Source organism: Rhinatrema bivittatum, chromosome 9 (genome assembly GCF_901001135.1).
Source record: "Rhinatrema bivittatum chromosome 9, aRhiBiv1.1, whole genome shotgun sequence".
Lineage (NCBI taxonomy): Eukaryota > Metazoa > Chordata > Amphibia > Gymnophiona > Rhinatrematidae > Rhinatrema > Rhinatrema bivittatum.
The window spans coordinates 127,652,066-127,667,620 of NC_042623.1; the positions used below are offsets into that span (position 1 = coordinate 127,652,066).

At 42.3% G+C, this 15,555-nt stretch overlaps 1 protein-coding gene across 5 annotated transcripts in view; it reads left to right on the forward strand.

Annotated features, from left to right (window-relative positions):
- Positions 1-3,419: 3,419 nt before the first annotated feature.
- Positions 3,420-15,555, forward strand: part of CNOT4 (CCR4-NOT transcription complex subunit 4) — a 420,537-nt gene continuing 408,401 nt past the window's right edge. For all 5 annotated transcript variants that reach the window (XM_029615559.1, XM_029615557.1, XM_029615558.1 and 2 more), the window contains exon 1: positions 3,420-3,973. The gene's annotated coding sequence lies outside the window, so the exon portion shown is untranslated. The remainder of the gene's footprint in view (positions 3,974-15,555) is intronic.

The window sequence follows — 15,555 nt, forward strand, 5'->3', positions numbered from 1 at the left end:
GGGATGTGCGCGTAGATGTGCGTCTAAGTCGCAGATATGCGCTCAGGCCGATAAGCGTGCGAGACGCTTATAACTTTATGCGCACAAGTACCTTGTGCGTGTAACTTTATGTGTACATGTATTTTGTGCGCCCGGATAGAGACGGCGGACAGAGCGGCGAATAGGGCCAACATGGCGACAGCGACCACTCGGGCAATATGGCGACCACTTCGGAGGGTCTCCACATGGTAGGACCCTTGAAACTAACCGGGGCCTGGCCCAGCTAGGGCGGATCAACCCGGTGGCACAGGTCCCGGCCGGTGACCTGTGCGACTCCTCGAACCTCAGAGACTTGAGTCTATGCTGAAGATTTCTACCTTACCTTGTCTTCGGCGCTTCCCGGTTTCGTCCCGGGCGGTCTCCGGCTGCGGGGGGAGAGGGCAAATACCTTCACCGCCGTGCTCGAGGGGGCACCCGCTGCTTCTCAGCTGCGCCCGAGATTGGGGGCTAGGTCCTCGCCGCGATTCGGCCGCCGGACCGAGGCTCACCTCCGAGGGACCACGGAAATTTCCTCGGGAATTCTCAACTGGGGGAGGGACCCAAGGGTATCACCGCAGGAGAGCGGGGCTCGTCTGCAGAGGTAAGTTTTCGTTCGAATTTGGGTTTTCTCCGTTGAATTGTGTTCTAACGCTGTGAGAGCGTGCAGATAGTCCCTAACTGCTATGGAGACGGAAAATACTGAAGAGCTGCACTTCCTGCAGGGGTATATGTACTAGGGAGCTGACGTCAGATTGAAATCTGATCCGTCTCCAACTGCTATGAGGAGTACACTATACCCATTGGTCCTGAGTCCATCTGCTACACGCTAGGAAAGGGATCCTTCTTCTCCATCCCTCGAGTCGGACCCAACTACTCCAAGGGTCTTCAATGTCTGAGAGATCAAGCTTGGCAACTATAAGGCTCCAAATTTGGGGGAATCTCCCCTTTCTTAGTGGGAGAGCCACCACCACCATCATCGGTATCATCTTGATCTATCTGCATTTGAGCCTTGTCGTACTGCACTTCACCACGGCGCTTGACTGTGGAGACAGGCGGAGCACTCTGAGCGCCCGTGCCTACATTAACTGGCAGCGTCAACTCAGAAGACAGCCCCTGTAGAAACGTCTGCAATCCATGGAAAAATTCTAGCCAGTAAAAGGAGGACATGTCCATTCCAGGCCTCATAGGCTCGAAGCTGACATCCTGAGAGCGAGTGTCTCCTGAAGGCTCAGTTCGTGAATCAACTGAGGGAGGGGACACCCCCGTCGTGCCGCTCTTAGTCCCACTCCCTGCAGACTGAGGAGATCGGCAAAATCATAAGGAGGTAAATCCAGGTAACGCCGATACAGGCTTAAAGAGAGCTCCAGCTGAATGGCTCTGATGTGGCATGCAGCACAAATAGATAAGAATTTAGGCTTCTTTGTTGCAGGCGCATGGTTTTAAGCGTGCAAAACACGCCTAGATTATATGCCCATAAACCCTGTGCCCAAAATGGACCCAGACAAAAATGTGTGTGCAAGTATACGTGCCTAGGTTGCATGTCCAACTGGTACAGACACAAAAAAAGATGTCAAAGTCTGGCACACAATTGGATGCACAGGCATGCGCAGACTGCCTGCAGTGAAGAACTTGTGAATCACCTCGCAGCCTATCATGAGCCAAAGAGAGAGAAGTGTGGGAGCTGGGCCTAACCAAATGGCTTCTCAACCCACTGTGCCTGCACTATCTCCTCACCTCACTGAGCTCCTCAGAGATGTGAGCGGGACTGCCAAATGCTAAGGTAACAGACCTCCTTCTCATGCTTTCTTTCTTCCTCTTGCTGTTTTGTTTTTTTTTTTTTACCTCACAGGCAATCCCCCTCGAAGGAAAAATGCATGTCCACCATCTGTTGGAGTCAGAGAATACTGGCGGGCTGATGTTGGGGGTCGGACTATATGGCCATGACATCAGCTTTTGCTCCATCTCTGTCTGCTGGCAGAGGTGCATAACCCACTCTTGGGAATAGACCTGCCTGAACGCTGAGGAAATTAAAATGTATCTATTTGGAGATGATATTAAGATCTGCAACAGAGTGGATATGCCTGGAGTACAGAAAATGAAAAGTGATTAAAGAAAGCTTGAAGAGTGGGTGAAGGTTTGGCAGCTGGGATTCAGTGCCAACAAGTCATACATCCAGAATGCTGTAATCCAAAAGGGCTGTATGTGACTAGGAGAAGGACTTTGCGGTAATAGTATCTGGTGATCTGAAGGAAGTGCAGCAATGTGACAAGATAGCTAAAGGCAGAATGATGCTGGGCTGCATAGAGAGAGGAATAATAGTAAGAAAAAGGAGGTGTTAATGTCTTTGTATAGGTCCTTGGAGAGTTCTTACCTGGAGTACTGGGTTCAGTTCTGGAGATCATTTCTTAAAAAGATAGAGCCAGGATGAAGGTGGTCCAGAGAACAGTGACCAAAATGGTGAAGGGGTCTGTATAGGAAGGCTTATGAGAAGATGCTGAAGAATCTAAATATGTATTCTCTGGAAGAGAAGAGGTGCAGGAGATACAGAAGATACAGATCTTCAGATACCTGAAAGGTTTTAATGTTGCACGAATTTCAAACCTTTTCCTTTTGGAAAGGAAACTATAGAACTGAAACTCCAGAGGTGATGACTCAAAACCAACACCAGGAAATATTTCTTCACTGATGCCTGGAATACCTTCCCAGAATAAGTGGTAAGGACGAAAAACCAATGAATTCAAAAGGGCCCAGATAAACACTGCTGATACCTCGAAGTTGGAAAATTTAAAAAGGATGTATGGTGGTAAGATGCACAGAACTGCAGCTACTACTCTTAACAGAAGGCATTGTAGATAACATGTATAGCGCAGCAGTTACTACTGCTAGACATATGGACCACAAGTCGAGAAGGCTTGGAGGTAACCTGCAGAGAGCCGCAGTTACAACCATAAGCAGCTTGCTTGGCAGACTTAATAGACCATTTGGTCTTTATCTACCGTCATTACTAAATAACTATACCTGATTTGCCGCCAAGGGAAGCAGCCATCACCGTCCAGGAAACAACTGACGTCACTCTTTCCCGAGCGAGCTAAACTATAGATGCGAGAAATAACAGTCCTGGGCTCTGTTCCCACTATGTTAGAGGTTCATTTTTGTAGCCTCCTAGACTATAATCAAAGCATTTTTTACTTAAAAAAGATTTAAAAATCAGAATTTTTATGTCTTTGAATCAGGTAGAAAATAAACGGTAACTTGTCAGGCACTCCCCCTAATCGTCATTCAAAACAGTGCTTATCGGGATTTGTAGTCTGGGAATCCGTTGCGTAAGACCAAAGGGAACGCGAAACTACAAATCCCATCGTTATCCTTTCTAGCCCCGGATCACCTAGGGCCATGCCGGCATTCTTTCCTGCATACACAGTTATACCAAGATTTTCAATAACAACTTTTAGTTAAAAAATGCGTTATTAAATAAAGTCGATAAGATAAGAGCAGCTCTGCTTTCCACTTAAGTCACTGTGCCTACGTGGATCACCTTAGAAATTGTGGACTACAACTCCCATTAAAACCCAGTTTTCTTGTTCTTTTCGACGCTCAGGCCGGTTTGCGTGTCTTTCGCACCCCCTAGCTTTCTGTGCGCATGCGTAGGCCACAGGGAAAGCCGTATACCCCTAATGTAAAATGGTGGTTGTGAGCTGGTGAAAGAAATAACAAGGAGAACTAGGAGATTATAGTTATTATAGACCCTCCGACAGCATATTCACACCTCGGCAGGGCGGGAAAAGCAGAACAATACTCAAGCAAGGGGCAGTAAAGGTGGTCTGAAAATCTAGAAGCCGCATATGCAGAAGAGTTATCCCGAGTATTGGCGGCTCCTGAGGAAGGGCAAGAAGCGGTCTCTAGAGTCGGGTTTCCCCGGTGGTGAATGAGAGGAAGGCTCGCGGATCACAGGCGGGTGAGTGCGGCATGGGAGAGAAATGGGACGGGAGGCGTTGGCGGCGAGAGACGGAGCCAGGAGGCGTGGGGGTGGAGGAGGAGATTTACGCGCCGGTACATTGCAGGCCTTACCACCTCAGGCACCAAACCTAAAGGAAAAGTCAAACTGTATCCTAGGTAGTTCACTGATTTGTAGGCAGTGGCAGCAGAAATCGCTTTTCTTCGTTCCGGTCATCCACCTATCCGATTGAGGCTTTCAAACCGTGTAATAATTTTAAATCTATTAACCTTGTTGACTTCTTCCTGCCAGGCTTGATTCTCTCTATCTTTTTAACAGCTTTCATTGATGGCTTTGTAAGGAATAGTTTATGTTAGGAAGCTGCCTAATTTATTTTCGTGATGTCATTTTTTTTTAATAAGACGTGATCTTATGTGATAGCTTACATTCTGTAAATATAGATATATATATATTAGTTTTCTTTCAAGGTTAGCAGTCTTTCTGTTTTTTTGGGAGGTAGAGATGGCAGGATTCAGGAATGAATAGGTATTCTAGAGCTAGCTTTGTTCAGATCTATTTTATTTCTTTACCAGGTGTTTTAAAATATGTGTATCTTAAAATTATGTGCTTGTACTGAAAATGTAGAACTTACTGGTGAAAAGTAACCTCGGATTTCCATCTGCCTAGTTGTTGTATCTGAGGGCCTACATAATGTTGGCCATGCCATGTGTCCTGTAGTTCTCTGCTAATTCAGGGTTTATATGATATGTCTTAGCACGGTTCATACTTTGATATTTGAAGTAAAGTTTAACATTAGGTTATGAACAGGGTTGGTTCAGTATTTTGGATACACTGTTTTATTTATATTTTAATTTTTCATCCTCCATGCTTTGAACAGAGCATCATCAATCTGCAAACATTGTATGGAACTCCCAATGGGAAACTTATCAAGTGACTATTATTAAAATATATGTCTGATATTTAAAACATTTTTTTTTTTATTTTTAATTGCACTTTTTAAATCTGATGGAATAGTTTGTTTTAAATTAAGTCTAACACAGAAAAGTATGACAACATTTTTTACCCATGTTGCAAGTTTGAAGATAAACTTATGACCAATGTACCCTCTAACTTTTTATTTTTGTGGGTGTATGCACATGTACCTTTGCCAGTACCACTTGGGCACTTCATTTTAGCAATGCTTAGCGGGATGAGGTCTCCTTCCCACTGTGTCAATACCCCACAATATGTTTTCTTAATTTTTTTGCAAGGGGATGGGTGTGTGTCTGTGAGCACATCATTTGCAAGTGTTGGATGCTTTCTTTATTATGTGCAGTTTCTACTCTTCTGCTTTCTGCCACTTGGGACCAAGATCTTTTTCTCCTCTCCTTCCTCTCATTCTCTTCCCAGCTTCCTTTCTTTCCTTTATAGCTATCTTCTTTCTCTCTTCTCAGTCATCTTTAGCTCATCTCACATCTTTCATCTACCTCACCTATCTCTGCTTAATTTCCTTTCATGATCTCTCTTCTTCCCCTCCACTCCTCCTCCTATTCATCCATCTTCATATCATCCCCCATCTCTTCTTGCTTCTACCAATCCTTTTTCTCTGCTTCTTTTATGCCTTCCCCAGCACCAGTTACCTGCCATTTCTCCCTTTCTCCAGCATCTGTTAAGATGTACAAAAATGTGTATAACCATTTTTAAAAATTAACCCAAACTGGTTTACAACAACTAGATATAAAAACTACAACGCCAATTGTAAAAATATTATTAATATAAATCAAAATATATCACATTCAAACATACAGTAAATCAGTCAATGACCCTCCACATACTTTTCACAATTTAAAAAAATAAACCCAAAAAACTCTTAGAAGCCTATCCTAAACCTGGTCTTCCCAGTTACTCCAGAAGGAATGACCTGCCCTTGCAGTAGGTTTCAACTTAACGCTACCCTGTCTTTGCTCCTCTTCTCCAGCATCTGTCTTTCCCCTTGTTACTCCAGTATATGCCACTTGCCTCTTTCCCCTCCCCCCTTCACCAGCATCTGCCCCTTGCCTCTTTTTCCACCCCTTCCTCTGCATCAGTGCCTACCCTGCCTATTCCTACCCTTGCACTATGGTCACCACATAGTTCTCTCCCTCTCATACATGGAGTCAGGAGGCACTGAGATGGAATTTAAGCAGGAAGCTCTTCTTCTCCCACCTCCATAGCTTGAAGCAGGCTACACAAGTGAGGACTGAGCTACATGCATGAGAAGGAAGGATAGCAAGCTCCCCCCCCCCCCCGGACTTTCCTACTTGCATCAAGGGTGCAAGAGGGTTGGAGCAATGTTTTTCAAATACCAGTCTGTAGAATGTCACCAGTTCTGGCAGCATCTCCGCTTGTCCAAGGAACAGTGGTAACTGCAGGAGGATGAAGAGGAAACAAGTGCTGCCCTGTAGCTGCAAATACTACACTGCATCCTGAACCATAGCCCAGAGGATTTTTCTTAACCCACTCTCCCTGCCCTGCAGACTTTGTTTTCCAGTTGAGCTGGTCCTGAGGCCTCATCTCTGGGAGGGAAGGAGCTGCAGCTGAATCTTAATGATTAGGTATGAGACTGAATTAGTGTCTCCTCCGCTCTCAGGCACCTCCTTCTGCACAGAAGCCAGGAGATGATGGGGCACTCTGGGGCCTGACAGCAGAACAGATCCTGACTCAGTCTCATGCTTCTTTATTAACATTCAGCTACAGTTACTCCCCTCTGAGGCCTTGGGACTGACCCCCAATTGGAAAAAAATGTATTAATTGAAGTAATGTTGCTGACTGCAAGAGAGGGAAGAATTTCTTTTTTTTTTTTTTAATGATAGGCTGGTAGTTGATGTGTGCAGAGGGAAGAGGAGGGATGGGTTTTTTTTTTTGGTTTTTTTTTTTTTTTTTTAATACCAAGAGGTGGCTAACTTGATGAGGGAGGGAAAGGAGAGAGAGAGAGGGAAGCTCAGTGATTGGCTGTGAAGAAGCAGTTGAGCAGAAGGACTCTGTCATTATGAATGGCTACAGGCAACCAGGGAAATGGAACTGCAAGGCAGCCTGGGTCCTGACCTGTCTGGAGAAAACAACCGCTGTGCACGAATGGGAGAGATTAAATTTGTACCTGTGTACCTATAGCTTAGAGGGAACATTCAAGTTGTTACTAGTCTTGCTTTGTGAAACTAACATGCTAATGTATTAGAGTATTTGTGGTCCTTGTGCTGCCACCATTTGAATTCAACATCATAGGTACCAATATGTACCAGGAATGGGGGCATTAAAAAGCCAGGATTAACTTATAGTCTTAAGAACATAAGAACATGCCATACTGTGTCAGACCAAATGTCCATCATGCCTAGCATCTCTTTCCAACAGTGGCCTTGCCAGGTTACAAGTACCTGGCAAGTACCCGCAAACTAAGTATATCCCACACTACTGATGCTAGTAATAACAGTGGCTATTTTCTAAGTCAACTTGATTAATAGCAGGTAACGGACTTCTCCTTCAAGAACTTATCCAAACCTTTTTTAAACCCAGCTCCGGAATTGTTGCCAGGGGATTGTGGTTAGCGCAATTATTGTAACTGGGTTTAAAAAAGGTTTGGGATAAGTTCTTGGAGTAGAAGTCCATTACCAGCTATTAATCAAGTTGACTTAGAAAATAGCCACTGCTATTACTAGCATCAGTAGTGAGGGATATACTTAGTTTTTGGGTACTTGCCAGGTACTTGTAGCCTGGATTAGCCACTGTTGGAAACAGGATGCTGGGCTTGATGGACCCTTGGTCTGACCCAGTATGGCAATTTCTTATGTTCTTATGTAAATCCTGATCCTAGCACCAGAATTCCTGCTTCTGCTTATAGGCTAACACTAGCGCTGGAAACTTTATTCCATCTCTAACAAGAAGTAAAAAAACTTCAAATGCCAAGAAACATGAGTTAAGCCACCGCACCTCTCTGCATTGGTGTGGGGGAAAGGCATGGAATTTCCATGCAAGGGCACTAAGCAGTATGTACAAGTTTTACATGCATATTTTTTTGTTCAACAAAACATGCTGCATCAGGAGTACAATTTGCACACAAAAAAAATGTGTGCACAGCTGTGGATAAAACTCTGTGCTCTGCTAAGTGCATCTTATTACAGGGACCTCAGTTTTGACCAGTTTTTGAAAGAATTCTCCCAATTCAGTTTAATGGAAATGTGTGTACGACCAGATTATCAGTGTGTGTAAATCTGTGAAGGATACTGAACTTGAGTTTGTAAGAAATAGTTTATAGATTAGGCAGGAGAGTAGTATTTAAACCTAAAGGTATTTGTGTTCCTTTAGTGAAAAGCTTGACACAAAACCAGACATATAGGTGTATATATTAGAAACCCTTGGCAGACAGACTGAACTTAATTGCAAATAAGGAGCCATATTTATAAAAAAAGATTCTAATACATTAATGTGTGTTAAATAAATAGGCCCCATGAGGTTAATGAGGCCTGTTGATAAACAATGTATTGCTGCATCAGCACATAGTGCTTTATTTACTATAATGCACAAAGTTTGTTCTCAGAGAATGAATTGTGTATTCTCTGGCACTGGGCATGATGATTAAAGAGGCCACTTTAATTTTTTTTTTTCTAAATTGTGTTATTTTCAGCTCTGTAAAAGAGCTTATTCACAGCAAAATGGTAAATGCATTGAACAGCATTCTGGTGAAATTGATGGAATAAAATAAGCATAGATGATCCTTGCATGGAAAAAAAGGTAAAAAAAACAGGTCAAGCAGGCAGTCTAGATACGTTTTACAGTCATATCTACTGTCAAATTCTATGTTCCCAGTAAACTTTGTTCATGCCTTGTTTATTTCTCTTGTCTCTTACTGAGGGTAAAAACCTCTTTTATTAATGGATGATTGTACATACAAATTTTACCATTGATTTTCAGTTTACCCCATCACCTTCTCCCTTCACTGGAATTTAATATTCATTATAGAGATTCCCTCAACAGCAGGTGACTTATCTTTAGAAAAAAACTGAAAGATGCAGCTGCAAATGTTAAGTGTTCAACAGGCATGGACATTGTTTGTTTAAAAAGACAATCCTAGAGGCGAAGTCCATATGTATTCCACACATTAAGAAAGGTGGAAGGAAGGCAAAACGATTACCGTCATAGTTAAAAGGTGAGGTGAAAGAGCTATTTTAGCCAAAAAAACATCCTTCAAAAATTGGAAGAAGGATCCATCTAAAGAAAATAGGATAAAACATAAGCATTGTCAAGTTAAGTGTAAAACATTGATAAGGCAGGCGAAGAGAGAATTTGAAATGAAGTTGGCCATAGAGGCTAAAACTTATAATAAAAACTTTTTAAAATATATACGAAGCAAGAAACCTGTGAGGGAGTCAGTTGGACCATTAGATGACCGAGGGGTTAAAGGGGCTCTTAGGGAAGATAAGGCCATTGCAGAAAGACTAAATTAATTCTTTGCTTCTGTGTTTACTAATGAGGATGTTGGGGAGATACCAGTTCCGGAGATGGTTTTCAGGGGTTATGAGTCAGACGAATTAAATTGACAAATTAAAGAGTAGCAAATCTGCACCGGATGGTATTGCATCTTATGGTACTGAAGGAAATAAAAAATGAAATTACTGATCTATTAGTTAAAATTTGTAACCTATCACTAAAATCATCTATTGTACCTGAAGACTGGAGGGTGGCCAATGTAACCCCAATATTTAAAAAAGGCTCCGTGGGCGATCCGGGTAACTATAGACCAGTGAGCCTGACTTCAGTGCTGGGAAAAATAGTGGAAACTATTCTCAAGATCAAAATCGTAGATGATATAGAAAGACATGGTTTAATGGAACACAGTCAACTTGGATTTACCCAAGGGAAGTCTTGCCTAACAATCTGCTTCATTTTTTTGAAGGGGGTTAATAAACATGGGATTAAATGTGAACCCGACAGGTGTAGTGTATTTGGATTTATAGAAGGCGTTTGACAAAGTCCCTCAGTGAGAGGCTTTGTAAGAAAACTAAAAGTCATGGATAGGATGCGATGTCCTTTCATGATTACACACTGGTTAAAAGACAGAAAACAGAGAGTAGGATAAATGGTCAATTTTCTCAGTGGAAAAGGGGTAAACAGTGGAGTGCCTCAGAGATCTGTACTTGGACCGGTGCTTTTCAATATATAAAAATGATCTGGAAAGGATTACGATGAGTGAGGTAATCAAATTTGCGGATGATACAAAATTATTCAGAGTAGTTAAATCGCAAGCGGATTGTGATACATTACAGGAGGACCTTGCAAGACTGGAAGATTGGGCATCCAAATGGCAGATGAAATTTAATGTGGACAAGTGCAAGGTGTTGCATATAGGGAAAAATAACCCTTGCTGTAGTTACACGATGTTAGGTTCCATATTAGGAACTACCACCCAGGAAAAAGATCTAGGCATCATAGTGGATAATACTTTAAAATCGTCAGCTCACTGTGCTGCAGCAGTCAAAAAAGCAAACAGATCGTTAGGAATTATTAGGAAGGGAATGGTTAATAAAACGGAAAATGACATAATGCCTCTATATCCCTCCATGGTGAGACTGCACCTTGAATACTGTGTACAATTCTGGTCGTCGCATCTCAAAAAAGATATAGTTGCGATGGATAAGGTACAGAGAAGGGCAACCAAAATGATAAAGGGGATAGAACAGTTCCCCTATGAGGAAAGGCTGAAGAGGTTAGGGCTGTTCAGCTTGGAGAAGAGACGGCTGAGGGGGGATATGATAGAGATCTTTAAGATCATGAGAGGTCTTGAACGAGTAGATGTAAATCGGTTATTTACACTTTCGAGTAATAGAAGGACTAGGGACATTCCATGAAGTTAGCAAATAGCACATTTAAGACTAATCTGAGAAAATTCTTTTTCACTCAACGCACAATAAAGCTGTGGAATTTGTTGCCAGAGGATGTGGTTAGTGCAGTTAGTGTAGCTGGGTTCAAAAAAGGTTTGGATAAATTCTTGGAGAAGTCCATTAATGGCTATTAATCAAGTTTACTTAGGGAATAGCCACTACTATTAATTGAATCAGTAGCATGGGATCTTCTTAGTGTTTTGGGTAATTGCCAGGTTCTTGTGGCCTGGTTTGGCCTCTGTTGGAGACAGGATGCTGGACTTGATGGACCCTTGGTCTGACCCACCATGGCAATTTCCTATGTTCTTTGTACTACTATTTTTCTAGTGCTGCTCAGCCTGTGCAGTGCTATACAGACATATATCAAGACAGTCTCTTCTCCATGATTCTTATAATCTAGTCAGGACATACATATCTCCACTTACACTTGAAAATTATTTTTATAGGGTAAGCTGTTATTAACTGTGCCCTTTCCTTGCTTTGCTAAACTCCGTTTTAGATTTGGAAATTAAGCCCAGGTATTTGATGGAAAAGAAGTCAGTGGGGCTTGGATGGTATAGTTCTGCAGTAGCTGCAACTGGCAGGGTCTGGTTGGTGGAGAAGCAGTGGCTGCTGTCAGTATGCTGAGTGGAAGAAATGGAGTGAGAGGGTATGGGAAGGGAGAGAATGGCTTGGAAGTAGGGGGAGGAGAGGAAAGGGGAGAACAAAAAACAAAAGGTAATAATTAAAGGAAAAGAAACAAGTAAAAAAAAAATAAAAACCTAAAAAATATACAAAAACGCAAAATAGCCACAAAACAAATTTCCCTGACTTCTAAAAATGTTTGGTTGCCTTCTGTGTTTTTTAAATAGATTATAAGATCCAAGGTAGAATGGTTTTACTAGTGATAGGTCTTGTTAGACAAATCTGATCAAATTCTTTGATTGGGTGTCCAGAGAGTTGAATTTGGGGAGAATTCTAGACAAGGTGTATGTGGACTTTTAACATGGTTCCGTATAGGTGACTCTTAAATACAGTAAATTGAGCACTCTTCGTATGGTCTCTAAAGAGACAGATTTGATTAGAAACTGGTTGGGTGGGAGATGATAAAGGTTAGTTGTCAATGGAGTTCACTCTGAGAAGAGGGGTTGTTAATACTGTACCATAAGAGATTGATCCTTGAATCTGTTCTTTTTCAATGTTTTTGTGAGCGGCACTGTGGAAGCATTGTCCGGAAAAGTTAGGGTTTTTTTTGCTGATGATACGAAAATTAGCAACAGTGTAGGCAGCCAGGAAGGATCTAGTGAAGCTTGAGGAATGGTCTAGAGCAGGGTTCCCAATCTTTTGGAAAGTGTGGACCCTTTCACTCTCCAAAAATTTTGTTCACCCTCATATGCATCTCTATTTTCATATGCAGTTAAATGCTATATGGAAAACTGATTCATGTAATAAATAATATATACTCCAGAATCATAGCAATGTATAAAACTTAACATTAAATAAAGAATTGTTTCTGATATAAACTGCCCTGTCCCTCCTGCCATTCCCTTATGGCCCCTTCATGAGTGTTACTGCTTCCCTCTACCATGTCGTTTACCAAGTGCTGTCCCTCTTTCCCTGCTTCCCTCTGCCTATGACCCCTCTTAATCTTTCAACTCTGGCAGCCCGTTCTGGCCTTCCTGATTGCTCACCCTCTGCTCTGCTTGACCCCTAACCATGGCCCCTGAGTGCCTTTCCTTTTGTCCTCTTCCTCTCTCCTCCTTCATTCTCTCCCACAGCTCCATACCAAGTGTTTTATTTATTTGGATATATTAGCTTGCCTTTCTTGGGGCTGTGGAACTGACGCTGTGCCTCTTCAAATTTGGCTCATGCTGCTCCTTCTGTTGTTTCCACGCTAGTCCACCTCACTTCCTCTTCTTTGCTGTGCCAATAAGGAGGCCATACTGCCTGCGCGCCCTCATCCCCACGTGTTTATTTCTAGATGGTTGCTTAGTGCTGCAATCTGCTCTGCTGTTAGTGGTTCCGCCTGGGCTTGAAAATGCTGACAGCCTGGGCGGAAGTTTCTTCCGCTATCCACTGGAGCAGAGAAGGGGCAGGGAAGATTAGCCACATCAGGAAACCAGGCAGCGTGGTATTCTGGCCGCAGAGGTGGCAACACAGAAAGCTTGTGCTTTGCGACACACTAGTTGAGAATCGCTGGTTTAGATGTTGCAAGAGAAGTAGCAACCAATGTGTGGGGGGGGGGGGGGGGGGGGGGGGGGGGGGGGGGGGGAAGAAATCTCATTCGAAAACTTCCTGCACTTCATAAAAGCTAAGTTTGGGAAAAATGTTGTTCTAAAGTTTGTTTTGTTTCTACAAAAGTTAATTAAAAGCCAAGTTTTTAAAGAAAATTGCAGGTCATAAAAAAATTAAAAAATATTTCTTATAGGGAAACCCAAGAAGGAGTGGAGAGTTATCTTTAGAGGGAGACAGGCTCTTTCTAACCTTATCCAGTGCTTCTCTTCAGGACCTTGCCATCACACCAGAGGATACTTTTCAAGTGAATATCCCACCTGTAAGATTGGGGGCCGAGACCTCTTATCTCTGTGCCCAACTTGACTGCTTAGTCTTGCTCTTCTCTGTTTTCATATAAAGTTAAAATGCAAGACTGCAATTCTGCTAGGAAGGATAGAGGAAGGTGGATTAGGAACATTTCAAAGAGATACAGATATGTGGTGGTTCTCTTTATTGAGAAAATCCTAACCAAATCAAGATATGAAATATGGTAGTGACATGGTATGACAGTGCTATATCAGGGTACAAATTATATCGCAATGATAGGGAAGATCAACTTGGTGGGGGGTGTGGCATTTTATGTCCGGGAGGGTATAGAGTCCAACAGGATAAAGATCATTCAAGAGACTAAATGCTCAGTAGAATCTATATGGGTAGAAATCCCATGTGTGTTGGGTAAGAATATAGTGATAGGAGTATACTACTGTCCACCTGGACAAAATGGTCAGACAGATGATGAAATGCTAAGAGAAATCAGGGAAGCTACCAATTTGGCAGTGCAGTAATAATGGGAGATTTAAATTACCAGAACGATAGTATAAGTCTTAAGTTCCACCAATGTTCCAAATATTATATTGTTTATTTGCAAAATATATAGTTGATAATAGGCAACTCAACAGATATCAACAGTAACTTGTCTAAGTCCCCCGACACTGGTCCCGTGTTTCGCTGTGGCTGCATCGGGAGGGACCACAGTTTCAATAAAATCTACAAAAAAACATATACAAATGGTAGAACAGAGAAGAAAAATAGGCTACTATTTTAAACAGCAGTCATAATACGAGTACATACCTTTCAAACCAGTCATGGAGCGCGAACGCCCTCGTGAGATTGGATAAGTTCTTGGAAGAGAAGTCCATTACCTGTTATTAAGTTCACTTACGGGCCGATACAGTAAAGTCCGCGGGAGAGCGGACGAACGCCCGTTCTCCCGGCGCACGCACCGGCCCTTCACTGTTGCGCGCGAATTCTCTATTTAAATTAGGTGACGCGGTAGATTCAGGTAAAAGGAGGCTCTAGGACACTAGCGTGTCCCTAGCGCCTCCTTTTGAAAGGAGCGGCGGCTGTCAGCGGGTTGACAGTCGACGCTTCAATTTTTGCCGATGTCTGTTCTCGATACATGTTTCTTCCATTTATTTTCCATTATCTGCCCAGCAGTAGGGGATGTGGGAAAGGCCCTTTGGAGTTTCTCCAGGAAAAAATATGCTTTTTTAAAAATTTGCCCAGCTTTTTTTGCAAATGAGAATTTTTTTCTGTGGGACGAGGTCTGCACAGTGGTAAGGATATCAGTTGCTCTTTTTCAACATATTCAGATTTGACAATTTGCCACTGCCCCTGTCCCTGAACTGAGTTGGTAATATTTTACACAATCATTTGGGTTTTGAGAAAGTTATTTGGAAAAGGGAAGCAAGCTCCAATGGTTGTTCTCTCACTTATATAAATAATTGATGCAGAATCACCTAGTTGTCTTATTCTTATGTTAAGAGTTTGGAGGAAGACTTGAGCCTGCAGGACTGAGACTTTTTTTTAATCAGAATTTAGAAATACACGTTTTGGTGTTACATTTCTCTGTGTTTGGTCAGTACTTAAATACAGATCTTGTTCAGGACTTCTCTCACGCCTTATAAGTTGAATAAATGGGACCCCTCTATCTCTCCTTTATGTTGGAAGAACTGAGGGCAATAGGATTCTTTTCTACATATATTATGGGAATGCCCTCTGACCCAAGGCTTCTGATACGATGTGCACCAATGTAGTATTTCTGGGATTGTTAACTCAGAAGTCCCATGTATGATTTTTGGGTTTTTGTTGGGTGAAGGCTTTCAAGAAATTTTTCCAGAGACACAAAATTGTTTAATTCAGAACTTGTTAACGGTGTAGAGTTTAACTAAAAGAGCTGCCCCCCCCCCCCCATTAGATTACAATGGCTGATTAAGATATGGGATATTTCTTGTTTGGGTAAAAATGACTTGGGAGCTGTGGGGTAAACGAGAGAGATTTTCAGCAGTCTGGGCCCCACTTTATAATCTGGAGGGATTAATAGGCAGCATTTTATTATAAATATTTTGGGTACCATTTAAGCTATCTTAGGCTGTTGGATCTAATCTATTATTCATGCTCTTCTCTATTTGTACTCTGTATTGGGTTTTTTTTTCTGTT